We start from the raw sequence: 16,579 nt of genomic DNA, 5'->3' as shown, positions 1-16,579 counted from the left end.
TAATCCCAAACTAAACTAGTTTCGCCTGCCTGCCCCTTGGTCCATATCCCTCCAAACTTTTCTTATTCATAGACTTATCCAACTATCTTTTAAATATTGTAATTGTAACTGCATGCACCAATTCCTCTGGAAGTTCATTCCACATACAAACCATACTCTATGTAAAAAAAGTTGCCTCTCATGTCCTTTTTAAATCTTTCTGTTACCTTAAAAATATATCCCATCGACTTGAAAACCCCCAACATAGGGAAAGGAAACCTGCCATTTACCTTATATATGCACTTCATGACTTTATAAACCTCTAAAAAACCATCCCTCAACATCCTACATTCCAGTGAAAAAATTTTCAGATTATCCAGTCTCCCCTGCCAAACTTAGGTTTTATAAAATGAGCGAGTGTAGGAAGTGGAATAGACTAAATTTTCCTGCTCCTTGGATGCTGCCTGACCTGCTGTGTTTTCCAGCACCACTCTAATCTAAACTCTGATTTCCAGCATCTGCAGTCCTCATTTTTGCCTAAAGAGCATTTTAGTAGTGAGTTGTGGGAAGGGATGAGTAAGAATTAGAAGAAGTGCCAATTTGATTTCAACACAGTGTGGATTGGAGGGGGGATTTCTGAAGAGCGCAGAATGGCATATTTTCAGCTTAGGAGCAATAATAGAATAAAACCCCTTAAAGAGCTTGACAGTTGTAGTATCAAAAGATTGGTATGATCCTCATGGAGACCAATAACCCACAGAGCTGAACTTACTAAATGATCCCAATGGGGCAACCTCAAAAATAAAATTTCAGTTTTTATAACTCTTATTTTAGAATTTTGATTAAAATCAGCATAAATTAGCAGGAAAAATGTGGTAAATTTAAACTATAAATGTCATATTAAATAGTAGAACAAAGATAGACCTCGCAGGTTTACTAAGCAATCCCATTAGCATGTATGCCTCCTATTTTAGGTAAAAACAATGACTGCAGATGCTGGAAACCAGATTCTGGATTAGTGGTCCTGGGAAAGCACAGCAGTTCAGGCAGCATCCGAGGGGCAGTAAACTCGACATTTCGGGCAAAAGCCCTTCATCAGGAATACAGGCAGAGTGCCTGAAGGGTGGAGAGATAAATGCCCATTCTGCCTGTATTCCTGATGAAGGGCTTTTGCCCAAAACGTCCATTTTACTGCTCCTCGGATGCTGCCTGAACTGCTGTGCTTTTCCAGCACCACTAATCCATGCCTCCTATTTTAGCCACAGTAATTCAAAGGTCTGAACTTCCTCAAGTAGAACTCCAACTATTTTTCTTTGAGGATTTAGAAAACAATTTTGTTCCAAATGCAGCTCACAATCAAGCCAATCAAGCCTGGTCTTCTCCAAAATGGTGTACCCCTACAGAAGCTATTCAGCTCTGCTTACAATAGTCTTGATAGCATGGAATCACCCAAAATACCTTTATCTGTAAGTTTAGTAGCGACACAATGCACCTTATGGTAAATGTTGATCGATCAGTCCCTTAAAATATTAATGCAGTGACTGTAACCGTTTTTTCCCATATATCCCCCATTCCTTGATCCAGTCTGCATTTTCTTTCTGCGTGCAATGTGTGCACTGCCAGGTTTGAACTCAAATGGCCATGACATTTACCTAGTTTCAAGCATTGATAGTTTCCCTAGAAGTTCCCTTGAAGTTGCCATTTCAGTTTTAGTTTTAAATTCAACTTCCATTTTGATTAAGGTCTGTCTCAAAAAATATAGAGTTTGAAACAGCAGACTCCTTTGTAATATGGTTGGACAAGAAAAGTTGTGAAAAAGGCAAGATGGGAGCGAATGCTAAAATAGTTTGTTGACCAGAAAAGTTTGATCCTGTTCAAAACTGCGAGGAGGACAATAGAAGGCAATCCCAAGATGTGCCAGCAGTATTCAAGACTTGGTGCAGCCATAATTTTGGTTAGTGTTAAAAGAAAGAAACTAAGATTTTAGAGGCAATTTAACATATGAAGTATGTATTCTACGTTAGATTGGAAGAGATAAAATATTGAAGATGAAAGAATAAAAGTGTGAACCATCAAGATCAAAAGAAAATCACTGCTAATTACACTGAAGAAAACTTGGAAAAATGAAAATGAACAAGGTTTTCTAGCTGCACTGAAAGAAATGGAGACAAACAAGGGTTTAAAATTCCTGCAACATTAGGACTGCTTCTGGCGAAGGTGAACCTGCACAAAACTGACAGGTTACCCACTTCAACAAGGGCTGGGTGAATATCATCGCAAGAGATTTTGCTCGAACTATTGTGGAAAGGTTTAAGCTATCTTGCCGGGGGTACAATAATTTGAAAGTAGATTCAGCAAGGAGACAACTAAAAGTTAAAAAATGTAAGGCAGAAATCACTGAGAAAGGGACAAGAATGGCAGCTCAACAATCACAATTGCAGGACTTTCAAAGGATATTGAGAGGTGAATGAAAATGAGGTGGGTCTCAATGTTAATTGAAGAAATAATAATAGCTGAGTGGAGGTATTTGTAAGAAGAATCATCAAAGGAGCTACATTGGTTGAAATGAAGAGCAAAGAAAATCACACACTGGGAGTGCACTGTAGAATCACCCCTCCCATGTAGCCTGAGGGAGATAGAAGGAGAAATACATAAGTAAGCCCATGGAACTTGGCTTGATTGTGAGCTGCATTTAGAAAGTTGTTTCCGAAATCCTCAAAGAAAAAGAGTTCTACTTGAGGAGGTTCAGTCCTTTGAATGACTGTGGCCAAAATAGGAGGCATATATGCGAATGGATTGCTTAGTAAACCTTGAGGTCTATCTTTGTTCTACTATTTAACATGCCACTTATTGTAAATCTCTGAAAAGTGCAAAGAAGTAGAAATTATGAGGGGTTCTGTTATTAACTAAGATAGAATTTGTAAAAGGTCAAACAGAGAACATTTCTCAATTTTATTTTTAGATAGTGCATAATAAGACAAACAGAAGAGGGGGCAGTCCTATATTTAACTTCAGGGAATAAAGCTGGGCAAGAGAAAAGCGTCCCAAAAGGGTAGCACTATAGTAGAAGTGATCTTAATTCAAATAGACTTATAGTAGTCATGAAAAGGGCAAGGAATAAAAGTTCTGAATTGAGTCGAAGTTAATTTTACAAACTGAGAACATATTTAGCTAAACTAGATTGGGAAACAGCTACCTGAAGGTAAATCAGTGCAGATTATTGATAGATATTCAAGGAAGACATAACCAGTATTCAGGGTAAGTATCTTCCCTACAAGAAGAAAAGCGTGACTCACAAAACCAGAACCCTTTGAATGTCAAAAGATTTAAATAGAAGAATAGGAAAATATATGTAATTTACATAAATGATTTGGATGCGAGCACAAGAGGTACAGTTAGTAAGTTTGCAGATGACACCAAAGTTGGAGGTGTAGTGGATAACGAAGAGGGTCACTTCAGATTACAACAGGATCGTGACCAGATGGGCCAATGGGCTGAGAGTAGCAGATGGAATTTAATTCAGATAAATGTGAGGTGCTGCATTTTGGGAAAGCAAATCTTATCAGGACTTATACACTTAATGGTAAGGTCCTAGGGAGTGTTGCTGAACAAAGAGACCTTGGAGTGCAGGTTCATAGCTCCTCGAAAGTGGAGTCACAGATGGATAGGATAGTGAAGAAGGCGTTTCGTATGCTTCCCTTTATTGGTCAGAGCATTGAGTACAGGAGTTAGGAGATCATGTTGCGGCTGTACAGGATATTGGTTAGGCCACTGTTGGAATATATGCGTGCAATTCTGGTCTCCTTCCTATCAGAAAGATGTGAAATTTGAAAGGGTTCAGAAAAGATTTACAAGGATGTTGCCAGGGTTGGAGGATTTGAGCTATAGGGAGAGGCTGAATAGGCTGGGGCTGTTTTCCCTGGAGTGTCGGAGGCTGAGGGGTGACCTAAAAGAGGTTTACAAAATTATGAGGGGCATGGATAGGGTAAATAGGCAAAGTCTTTTCCCTAGGATCGGAGAGTCCAGAAGTAGAGGGCATAGGTTCAGAGTGAGAGGGTAAAAATATAAAAGAGATCTAAGGGGCAACTTTTTCACACAGAGGGTGGTACATGTATGGAATGAGCTGCCAGAGGAAGTGGTGGAGTACAATTGCAACATTTAAGAGGCATTTGGGTGGGTATATGTATAGGAAGGGTTTAGAGGGATATGGGCTGGGTGCTGGCAGGTAGGACTAGATTGGGTTGGGATATCTGGTCAGCAATGGACAGGTTGGACTGAAGTGTCTGTTTCCATGCTGTACATCTCTATGACTCTATAATCAAGACTGAAGTTGCAGAACACTACTCCTAAAGGAGTATAAGAAATATAGGAGAAAATTAATAAGGAAATTAAAAAGAGCTGCCATGAGAAAGCAAGTAAAAGCAAGATTTTGTATAGGTAAGAGAGTATAATTGGCAAGAGTCAGGATTATTAGCTGTGGAGTCAGTGGGCACAGATACAGTTCTTTGTGAATACTTTGTCAATTATCATAAAAGATAGGAATGATGCAAACAGTACAATCGAGTGGAAAGGGTGAGAAATAATAGATGAAATTAACATGACGAGAAAGGAAATATTAAGGAATTTAACATCTTTGAAAGTGGATAAGATGAAACATGTTGTCGGCGATAAAGAAACCAAAATAAGAAATAGTGGAGGCTCTGGCCATCATTTTACAATCCTTTCTGGCTCCTGGTATGGACTGAAAGATAGCTAATGTAGTAACTCTCACAAATAGAGTAGTTATCCATGCTCAAAGTACACAGGGCAGCGGGTAAATTTATCCCAAAGATCTCCAATTCACCTAATTTCTTAGCTCACACACTGCAATAAGGAACAAATAGTCATGCCACATTGTTTAGCAACAGAGAAAGTGGTTGTCTGAATAATTACAGGCCAGACAGCTTGACCTCAGGATAGGATAAATCTTCATTTAGAAAGAGACAAAGTAATCCAAACCAGCCAACATGGATTTGTTAGGGAAGCTCAAGACTGATCAACATAATTTACTTAGAAGGGAGGGTCAATGACATTATACATTTGTTATTGTCTATATGGATTTTAACTCAGCTTTTAGACCATAATACCATAAGCTATAGGAGCAGAATTAGGCTATTCAGTCTATTGAGTCTGCTACACCATTCAATCATGGCTGATATGTTCCTCAACTCCATTCTCCAACCTTCTCCCTCTGTCCTAAATACCAATGGGTTCATTCAGTTAGTCAGACTGCCCTCAGACACCAAATACCTCACGCTGGAGACATGCCTTTTACCTGCTCCATGTGTGAGAACGAGTTTACTCAATCACCTTTGCATTCTGCCCAGAGTGGTAGCTTCCTTCCTTAAATAATCTGCCCAGACCTGAACACAACACTCTAAATGTGGTCCAATCATAGCTACAGAAACACAACAAGTTATTTATTAAACTCTTCAGGCACCCAGAAAAACCCACATGTCACTAATTCAAAATTCAAAAATCCAAATTAAAATAAATGATATTAAATATGTGTACGTAAAAATCACACAGTCTACATCAACACAACTATATCTTCTAACTTGTTTCTTACAATGAGGAGAATGATGCAGGGTGGTTAGATGCTTTAAGTAAAGCTGTAGAAGTAATAAAATGATATGATTAAAGTTTTCAGGAAATCACGAAATGTCTCTCCAATTTGCCTATGTGGGTACAGTGCGCCACCTGATGGTGGTACTCACCACAGATCCAGCCTTATTGTTAAATATGATCTTTGATCTGAAAAGTGTATGCATACTTTAACATATTCCTTACTTTACCAGTTATATTCAGTTTTTCTCTGTTCTAGGGAAATGTTATGAATAATCTAAAACCTCATTTTACACCTTAGCTTCAAATCTGTCCAAAACTGTCTACAAACAGCCCTCAAAACATATTCAGCATGGCTGCTAGGTATAAATATTTCTCACCACCATCCCAGGTACACTTTTATATGCAACTGCAGGCCCATCCGCTAAACTATCCAGGCAAAGCTTTATTTAATCTATTCAATAAGGAGTAATCATAGAATCCCTACACTCAACCCATCAAGTCCACACTGATCCTCTAAAGAGCATCTGACTCAGACATATCCCCTCTACCCTACCCCAGTAACCCTGTATTTCCTATGACCACTCCACCTAATCTGCACATCTTTGGACTATGGGAAGAAATTGGAGCACCCAGAGGAAACCCACACAGACACAGGAAGAACATGCAACCTCCACACAATTGACAGAGTGTGGAATTGAACCCAAGTATCTGGTGCTGTGAGGCAGTGGTGCTAACCACTTGAGCCACTGTACCAACCTGTATCCTAGCTAAAAATAATCTTTTAAGCATTTCTGATAGTATCTAGATGGGATGTTGTCTGGCCAGGAGGTTTTAAGTAATAAAGGGAGATTGAATAATCTGGAGTTTTTTTTAGGAATGGAGGAAGCTGCAAGGAAACTTTATTGAAGTGTATAAAAAATTTGTAGGTACTATACAGAGTGAATAGGAAGTCCATAATCACTTTAGTTGAGAGATCCGTAACCAGGAGAATGATTTAGGGTAAGATGTCTCAGGTTGAGAGGGGATTCCTTTTCACATTAAGAATGATGGGAATCTGGAACGCATGACCTGAAAGGGTTGTAGAGACAGAAAATCTCATAGCACTTGAAGTTCCATGACTATTGAGACTGCAGCCAAGAGCAGGAAAGTAGGAGTATAATGGATGGGCTTCTTTTAAACTGGTATGAACAAATGACCTAATTCTTTGCTGTAAATATCTATGATGCAATGATTTCTTAGACTATGATTTGGTGGGTTGTTTAGAGGCACTTGAAATAAGATACCATCATGAGCATTAGCAAAGTCCAGTAAAATTGCAGCCAATGATTCACAAAGGTGGTCAAGACTACTGTTAATAGAATTATACAATTATAGAATTCAGCTAGGAGAAAGTGAGGACTGCAGATGCTGAACGTCAGAGTTGAGAGTGTGGTGCTGGAAAATCACAGCAGGTCAGGCAGCATCCAATAAGCAGGAGAATCGACATTTTGGACATAAGCCCTTTATCAGTGTGGGTTGATTATCTCTAATAGTTAAAGCAGGGTGCTAATAATGCCAGGGTTGTGGGTTTAGTCCCCACACTGACCAGGTGCAGCATTTCCAAGTGGCTTCTCACTTGCAGGGTCTGTGTTTGTCATTTATAGAATTCAGACAGATAACCAAATTATCATTGGCAGAGCTGAAAATGTGTTGCTGGAAAAGCGCAGCAGGTCACGCAGCAGGTCAGGCAGCATCCAAGGAGCAGGAGAATCGACGTTTCGGGCATGAGCCCTTCTTCAGGAATGGAGCCCTTCCTGACTCTCTGACAGTGCAGCACTCCTTCAGTACTGACTCTCTGACAGTGCAGCACTCCCTCTGTACTGAGGTGCGTAATACTGAATTGTGTGCTGAGGTTAGCAAAGTTTGTCTCTCGACTTGCTCTGAGTTTATGTTGCTCTCTTTGAATTAATGCTTCGATCTTAACCAACTCATGCTGTAGTACCTTGAAAACATCGGAGGAAAGCTTTAAGGGGATAGCTGGTGAGGTTGAAGGAAAATGAGTTGCAGAAAAGGTTTATTCTTTCTCTTCTCTACTTTAACTTAGCCGTGCAGATTTTGCACTTTCTGGCAAAAAATGCTCAACTCCAAAATAACCTAATGTTATGTAAGCCAGCAGCAACTATTAACAAAAAAAAAATCCTGCCTGCTCAGCAACTTTCCAATGAATGCCATAGCTAAATTCTGGGAATCCTCCATTTCATTTTTTAAATATTCTTTTCCTAATAGTAAAGCTAACCTCCTAAATGCATTTTTTTTTACAATTCTAACGATCATATTTCCTTCCATTGTGATATTCCATGTGATCATTTTGATGGGCAAATTGTGTTCCCAATAAAAATGTTGGAGTATCTATTTTCTGGACTCAGCTAGAGAGTCAGTTAGATCAGTTGGCTGGATGACTGGTTTGTGGTATAGAGTGATACCATCAGTATGGGATCAATTCTCACATCAGCTGAGATCACCATGAAGGTCCTGCTTTCTCAACCTTGCTTCTCACCTGATCGTGGTAAACCTCAGGTTAAACTCTTTCAGTTGTCTCTCTCCAATGAGACAGTGGCCTAATGGTCTGCTTGGACTATGATAGACTCCATTAACCTCTATCCTGATGATATCCCTTCCATTATATGTTCCCTGAAATTGCGGTATCTATGTGGTTTGATAGAAGTACATTGATCACCAATTCAGAAATTTATGAGTTTAAGCCCTGCTCGACGACCTCGGTGCATAATCTCGGACAACACTGACTAAATATTCTGCTGCTGATCGTGATTATAGTCCTGCAAGCGAGATGTTAAATTAATGCAAAAACTGCTTGTGTGGCCACCCAGAGTTTCATGAGTGTGAAGTGTGGTAATTATATCTGGAACAATATCACTTAAACAGATTTGCTGGCCATTCATCTCATTGCTGTTTATGGGATTTTTCTGTGTATACTGATCACAGCTGTATAATGTTACAAAGCACCTCAATCATATTTTCGTTGAAAAAAGGAAAGACATTAAAGAATACAATTTTTTTTATTCCTTCTCCTTGAATATTTGCTTATGAGTATCAATTCCTCAGATTGTCAATCTCTTTGAATTGTCCGTGTTATCTTTACATTGGCTCTTTCCATAGTTATAAAATCTATGTCAGTTTTCATATTATTCATCCCTTTGGAAACAATAGTCTGGTCATGGTTGCTAATCTGGTACTGCAGGAATACTGCACTGTCGGAGAGTCCGTACTAAGGGAGTGCTGCACTGTCAAGAGAGTCCGTACTGAGGGAGTGCTGCACTGTAGGAAGTGTCATGTTTTAGATCAGTTTAAACCAAGGCCTGTTCGGAATTATGGGGAATTTGAAAGTGAACAAGGATATACTGCCAATGAACAAAAGGCATCTCTTACTTGAACAAGACTATATTTACATATAATTGAGCTACCGGGAGGGTCTGATAACTGAATGGACTGCCATTTAACCTTGGGTGTTTATCCTACAGCTAAAAGCATGAAGACGTTTATTTATCTCATTACTGTCTGTTGTACCTTGTGCAAGAATATTTCTAGGTGTACTTTCCTTCATTATAATAGTGACTACACTTTAAAATGTATTTTGTTGAGCATGAAATGTTTCAGAATCTCCTGAAATCATGAAACCCCTCATAAATAGAAGCTTAGTTTTATTTTTTCTTTGAATGCCCAGATGGTGCCATGCAATATGAACCAGTTATCTTTCATACCTTTTCTTTTTATAATTAGTGTTTTGTCCCTGCAGTCATAATATTAGACATTTTAAGAAAACAATTTTAAAAATTACATTTTCTGAGAATCGCTTGACCTTCTCCTGAAGATTTATACTGGAGCCAGACAAAGAGAAGTTTTCTCAGACATATATATATTTTTTTAAATTGAGCAATTAAAAACCATTGATTCGATGGTTTTTCTTCAAGCACAAAAACCTTGACAGATAAGGACTTTAATGTATGAAAAGTCTGGGCTTCCTTGAACACTAATAAATGGGATTCTTTGGAATATGAATCATTAGTTTGTCAAGATCTCGAGACACCATGGCCATCTTGGCTTACTTGCCAAGCAAAGGTAGGACAAGCTGCCAGAAGAGGAGAGAAACAACAGAGAAACATCTTTAAACACCTTCAAAGGGACTGATTGCATTAATGAGAGAGACAATTCCAATAATACCAGGTATTGGACACCTTTAATCAGCCAGGCTATGAAAGGGCCTGATGAAGAGTTATGTCTGAAACGTTGATTCTCCTGCTCCTGGGATGCTGCCTGATTGGCTGTGCTTTTCCAGCACCACACTCTCGACTCTGCTCTCTAGCATCTGTAGTCTTCACTTTCTCCTATAAAAGGGCCACGCCCACAGACTTGTGAAAGAGAAACAAGGGATTACTTCTTTCTCTTCAACCTACCTTCAATGCAATCTAAGGCAGAGTAACTGTGAAAGCCATCACGGCTGCTGAGATATTTCTGTAATTCCAAGCCTTCACTTCAGATAGTGCAACGTAGAGTCACACAGCATGGAAACAGATTCTTTGGTCCAACTTATCTGCACCAACCAGACATCCCAATCTGACCTACTCCCATTTGCTGGCATTTGGCCCATATCCCTTCCTATATACTGTATATACTCGTCCAGATGCCTTTTAAATGTTGTAATTGTTCCAGGTTCCACCACTTCCTCTGGCAGCTCATTCCATACACGCACCACCCTCTGTGTAAAGAAGTTACCCCTCAGAGCCTTTCTAAATATTTCTCCTCTCACCTTAAAGCTATGCCCTCTAGTCTTGGACTCCCCCACCCTCGGGAAAAGACTTTGGCTATTCCTTCTATGCATGCCCCTCATGATTTTATAAATCTCTAAGGTCACCCCTTAGCCTCCAACACTCTAGGGAAGAACATCTTGACTTCAAAATATCAGACCTGCATCAAACAATAGAAACTGAACTTGACACATTTTTTCATAAGTAATGTTTTACCTTCAGCTTGTAATTAAGGTGTGTGTGTGTGTGTGTGTGTGTGTGTGTGTGTGTGTGTGTGTGTGTGTGTGTGTGTGTGTGTGTGTGTGTGTGTGTGTGTGTGTGTAATTCATGTGTTTATGTCTTATTTTCTTTCGTTGGCTTTAGAGCGAGCATGTGGAAATAAACTAGCTTTCCCTTTTATGTATAAAGGATTTTGCTGCTGCAGCATTTAAAATCGACTTTCTCTCAGAAAGGATAAGAAATATTCACACCACTTCAGAAAAATGCATTGATTGTGGGTACCATCTTAAAACTGGCCATTCTTCAAATCTATTTATGAATCCATGAAGAATAGAAGTGTACCCTGACTATGAGCGAAAATAAATTCAGTTAATTGTTTTAATGATTTATTTGCAAATCCTGTGCAGAAAGACTGACGAAATGCTGGAAATACAGGGAGAAAAGAGCAGTTTGGTGCTTAATGTCAAAGAGACAGACAATATTTCAGCCATGTCATTAGAGTCAGTGGTAAAAGAAATAGTTATTGGAGGGGAAAATTGTCAGTAAGCATGTGAGAAGGAAGCAGAGGTGAAACAAATGATTGATAGAATGGACTAGTGTTGTTGAAATGCATGGGTACTAGGGGGCATATTTGTAAGGTGAGAGGACAAAGATTTAAAAAGTCCTTTGTACAAAAAAGGGAAAGCTAGTTTATTTCTACATGCTGGCTCTAAAGCCAATGAAAGAAATTAAGGCATAAGCACATGCATTGCACACATATGTACACATTCCTGATGAAGGGCCGATGCCTTAAATGTTAACTCTCCTGCCCCTCGGATGCTGCATGACCTGCTGTGCTTTTCCAGCACCACACTTTTCAACGCTGACTCTACAGCTCCTGCAGTCCTCACTTTGTCCTGGATGCTGTTGACCTTGTGGAAAATCTGAGGGTAACACAGGTCAGAGGTGGAGATTGGAAAAATGGTAATATATGCAAACAAGGAAGGAAATGTACAGGTTAGAGTAGATGACTATGGTGATTCCACTTTAACTTTACTGTATTAGGAACTACTGAGCATATTGGAAGTCAGAAAAATAGTAACTGGGGTTCAGATTTGAGTAAACAAGTTGGGAATTCATGTTGAGGTTGGAGAAGACATTGGTTCTGTCTCTTCTGGAATACTGTGTCCAATTCTGGTCACTCAGTCATAGGAAGAACATTATTAAACTGGAGAGGGTTCAGAAGAGATTAAGATGGAGAGGGTTCAGAAGAGATTTACCAGGACTCTGCAAGGTATGAAACATTTGAATTATAAAGAAAGGCAGGATAGGCTGGCACATGTCTCACTGGAGTGTAGGAGATTGAGAGGTTACCTTATAGAAATACATAAAATAATGAGAGGTATAGATAAAGTTAATGGTAGTTGTCTTTTCCCCAGGATGGGGCATTTCAAGACTAGGGGGAATATTTTCAAAGTGAGAAGAGAAAGATATTAAAAAGACATGAGGGGAAAATATTTTACACAGAGGGTTCGCATGTGGAATGAACTTCCTGAGGAAGTGGTGGATGAGGGCACAATAATAATGTTTAAAAGACACTTAGATAAGTACATGAATAGGAAAGGTTTGAAGGGATATGGACCAAGAGCAGGCAGGTGGGACTTGTTAGTTTGGGATTATATTTAGCGTGGATTGGTTGGACTGAAGGATTTGTTTCCATGCTGTATGACTGTGGACTAAAGTCAGCCACAGTTTTAGCACTGCAGCTGCAGTTATAATAATCTCCAGCACAGGGAGCTACTTCATTTAGCAAACAGAAGTTTCAATCTGCATTTTACGGGAAACTATTTCACAAGGTTTTATCAGATTATTCTTTCTACAAATCAGATCTCTATTACAAACCATTATGTTAGCATATCCACCCAATAAATATTTGGTCATATTCATAACCGGTTGCTATCATCACACATACTTTGTATATTATTGTCTTGCAGATTAATGTAGGCATGGGAACAGAAATTCTTACCAGTAGTGTTTAAGTTACACTGGGAAAGGCAGGACAGGGGTTATGAGAAAGCATGGTTTCGTATGATCAACCTCAAAAAATAGGTGGTAGAAAAAGAGGTTGTTGGTGGTCAAATTGAAAGCTGCAACAAGTTTAAGACAAGGAGGTCACTGTCACAGAGAATGCCACCATCCACCTTAGCAGGATTCAAACCCAGGTTCCCAGGACATTATCTAGATCCCTGCTTTAAGAAGACAGGCAGTCAGCAGCTGAAAATTGATTGTCAACAGAGAGAGGGAGACTACAGCAGTTATGGGAACAGAAATAGGGCAAGTTCAGCATTCCAATGACATATATTAGCCAAGAAGCTGATAACAGGCACAGGGAAAAAGAGTGCTGCCCATCAAACAACAACACAAAACACGCCAGCTATTTTTAGAAGGTTTCAGTGACCTCAATGAAGATACAGGAAATCTAGGCACCATCTTCGTAAAGCCATCAGGAACATCAAGAGACAATTCCAGACTAAACGAGAGTCCTAGACTAACCACACGAACACACATCGATTGTGGCAAGGCTTACATGATATAACAGGCTGTAAAGCAAAGTAGAATCGCTGGCAACAATATATCCCTCCCTGATGAGCTCAATGTATTCTATGCTTGTTTTGAACAGAAGGTCAGTGAAATTATCTCACCTGCCTTGGGGTCATCTGCGGTCACCACCGCAGATGTCAGATCGGCCTTCTTGAGGGTAAACCCACAGAATGCGATTGGCCTTGATGGAGTCTCTGAATGGGCACTCAGATCGTGCAGGACACATTTTTAACCTTATCATGATGTGAGGTTTCCACTGCTTCAAGAAGACCACTATCATCCCGATGCCTGTTTTTCCTTTGGCAATGTGTCTTAATGACTACCACCCAGTGGCTCTGACATCCATCATTATGAAGTGCTTCAAGAGGTTAGTAATGGCACGTGGTAACTTCAACCTCCCAGAATGCCTTGATCCGCTACAATTTGCCAACCGTCATAACAGGTCCATGGAAAATGCCTTCTTCCTGGCCCTACACTCATCCCTGGAACCTCTGGATAACAAGGACACCAAAGTCAGACTTCTTTTTATTGACTTTAGCTTCACCTTCAACACCATAATTTCAACAAAACCCATCTCCAAACTCAATCTCCCAGGACTCTGCTCTCTACTCAAAATAGATCCTCGACTTCCTGCGTTGGTTGCTGATTATGTAACGAGTAGTCGATGTGATATCAATTTGTTTCTAAGGATAAAAATCTTAAATGTGAAATCTTACTGCATGACCATTTGGGGAATATTTTTTTCTTTTGAAAAGTGATCGATTTCTATTATAATTGTAACTTATGCTTCGCATAGAAGAAAGGCAAGAGAGACTGGGCATAGAGCACTATTGGAGAGAACATAATGGGGCATGAGTAAGCTTTCTATGGCTTAAGATGAATAACTACCCCCACCCTTTAGCTGCTTGTTATTGTGTTGAGTTTATAGACAGTGGCTTACATCAATATAATGTGTTTATTTTTATGTCATCTTTATGCCTACAACCATCTGCACAATTGATTGGCCATCATTTATTGACACACCAGGGCTGACTGTGTGCAATTAAATCCATAAGTTAAATCTTGAAACCTTCAGACATTACTGCAGATTAATGTGCTACAAATTTCATTGCTGTTCCTCCTCTTTTCAGACTTTTACCATTTTATGTTCATTTAGGTAGAAAGTAATCAGACACAGTAGACTTCTGTGTAGTGATCAATGGCTCTGTATTCAGAGAATTCCTCTATCTGATTTGACATCAGGCCATCATTAGATGGCGTTCTTCAGTGACACTGGCACATACAATAGCTTTATATTTATTAAATTAATTTTTAAGAGCTAGAAAATGGTATCAATGGGTTCCAGTTCAAGTTAATTATATCCAGCTATTATGTGTGAGCACTGGAATATATGTCCCATGAATCACCCTTGTAGCTGTATTGTAATATTCATTCTGAGTGTGAAGGAGTATTAAAATTCAAACTATCTATCAAAGCATAATTCCTCCTTTGAGAATTGCAGTTGCATTTCAGCATAGAAGTCAAAAATATAAATCAAACTTATTTGTTTTAGTTTCTGAGAGAATAGTACTGTATGAAATGTGCACAGGCAGAAACAAGCAGCCGAGTGCAATTAGTCTGTTCTGATGTTTATATTCTAGAAGAATCTCCGTCCATTCCATTTACCTCATCTCAGCCTTTCAGCATATTTTATTATTACCTTTCCTATCATGTAATTGACTAATTTTATTCTCAAAGCATCTGACTTATTTACCTTAGCCCCTTCCTGTAGTAGCACATACTCCATTCTAACCACTCTCTGAGTAAAGAAATCTCTCCTTATTTGCCATTAATAGGTTTGGAGGGATATGAGCCGTGTGCTGACAGGTATGACTAGATTGGTTTGGGATATCTGGTCGGCATGGACAAGTTGGACTGAAGGGCTTGTTTCCATGCTGTACATCTCTATGACTCTATAAATAACTATCTTATATTTATGGTCCCTAGTTTTAGATTCACCCATAAGTAGATGTGTTCAGACCACATTTATCCTAGCCAACCTACTTTTATTTTTAAACATCTCCAAATCCCAAAGCAAAATGGACCAAACTTCAATCTACTCCAATAGTTGTTTTCTCTTGGTTCACATCCCATTCCTTCTTGTAAACCTCTTATACAGTTTCTGTGGAGTTTTGATGAACAGAACTGTGTACAATTAGTTTGATCGGGGATCTGTACAAGTCTCATGAAACTTCACTACTTTTCAATTTTAAACACTTAAAAGTAAATTCCTGTGTCACCAGGTCCCCTTTTCTCTCTTTTGTTCGTCTTTATTATGTTCTAACATAGCAGTTGTTGTAATAGCTATCAATAACAAGAGCAGTGTTGTCGAGTTCTTCCTTAAAACAAGTTGGACAAATCAGACCAGAATGTTATGAATGCATTTGCCTAGGTGTCCCACATCACTGAAGCGGTCAAATCGATTTGAACACAAGATGGTACCAATGCGAAAACAAGTTACAATAACCTTTAGTACTAAATATACTCTCTTATCCTTTTGGTCCCTTAAGTTTACAATGCTTCCGAGTCTCTTGTGGATTTATATGGTGGCTGTCTCTCTGGCTGTGCCTCGGGGTTTGCAAAGCTGCTTTCTCTCTTCCCATCTTTCTCTCTGTCTAGATGATCAGCAGGTCTCTGTCTCTTGCCATGCTGGTCTCCTCAGAAGGTTTGCAGAAGACTCAAGAGAGCGGTCTGCAGGTGAACCCTGTTTTTACAACTTTTAGATTTTTTTTTGGAAGTTTCTATAATTCTGGCCAATCAGGGAAATACACTTAATAGTTTGAAACAGTGTTGATCATTTGGATGGCTTGCCACTGTTTGTTTCTTTGTGTAGCAGGACTTGGTGTCTTTCTGTCTGGGCCCTTCTTTGTTTAGTGGATAAGTTGTTGGAGGTATATCTGTCCAGGGTAACTGTTGCCTTTTAAAGTCTTTCCCACCTAGCTGCTGTGTTTGCACTGTGACTGGTGTGTAGCTTTTGTGCTTTCAGAGTTTTACTTGGCCAATGTACCCAGCATCCTTTGCTGATTAGCCAAGTTAGCAATCTCTCTATGTTTTAGCAGCTAGGAGGCTACAACCCCAGCTATTTTCTATACTCAGCTGATGGTAATGCTGCACAGGTTGGGTCACAGTGTGAAATTGTCATGATAGACCACATGTTTTATTTTTGTAATTTGTAAATTTTAAATTTTGTAATGTACTATTAAGGCCGTTGAAGTACTTTTAATAAACAAAAATAAAGCTTATTATACAAAGAGAGTGAAAAGGGTAAGGTTACATATGTGAAACGCAATGGGAAAATCTTATAACACGAATCTGGAATTAAGCAGATTTTTTTTAGATTAGATTAGATTACA

Source organism: Chiloscyllium plagiosum, unplaced genomic scaffold, assembly GCF_037043375.1.
Source record: "Chiloscyllium plagiosum isolate Xiang-an unplaced genomic scaffold, Cpla_swu_hap1 HiC_scaffold_20, whole genome shotgun sequence".
Classification (NCBI taxonomy): Eukaryota; Metazoa; Chordata; class Chondrichthyes; order Orectolobiformes; family Hemiscylliidae; genus Chiloscyllium; species Chiloscyllium plagiosum.
Note: the sequence above shows the minus strand (reverse complement) of the source record.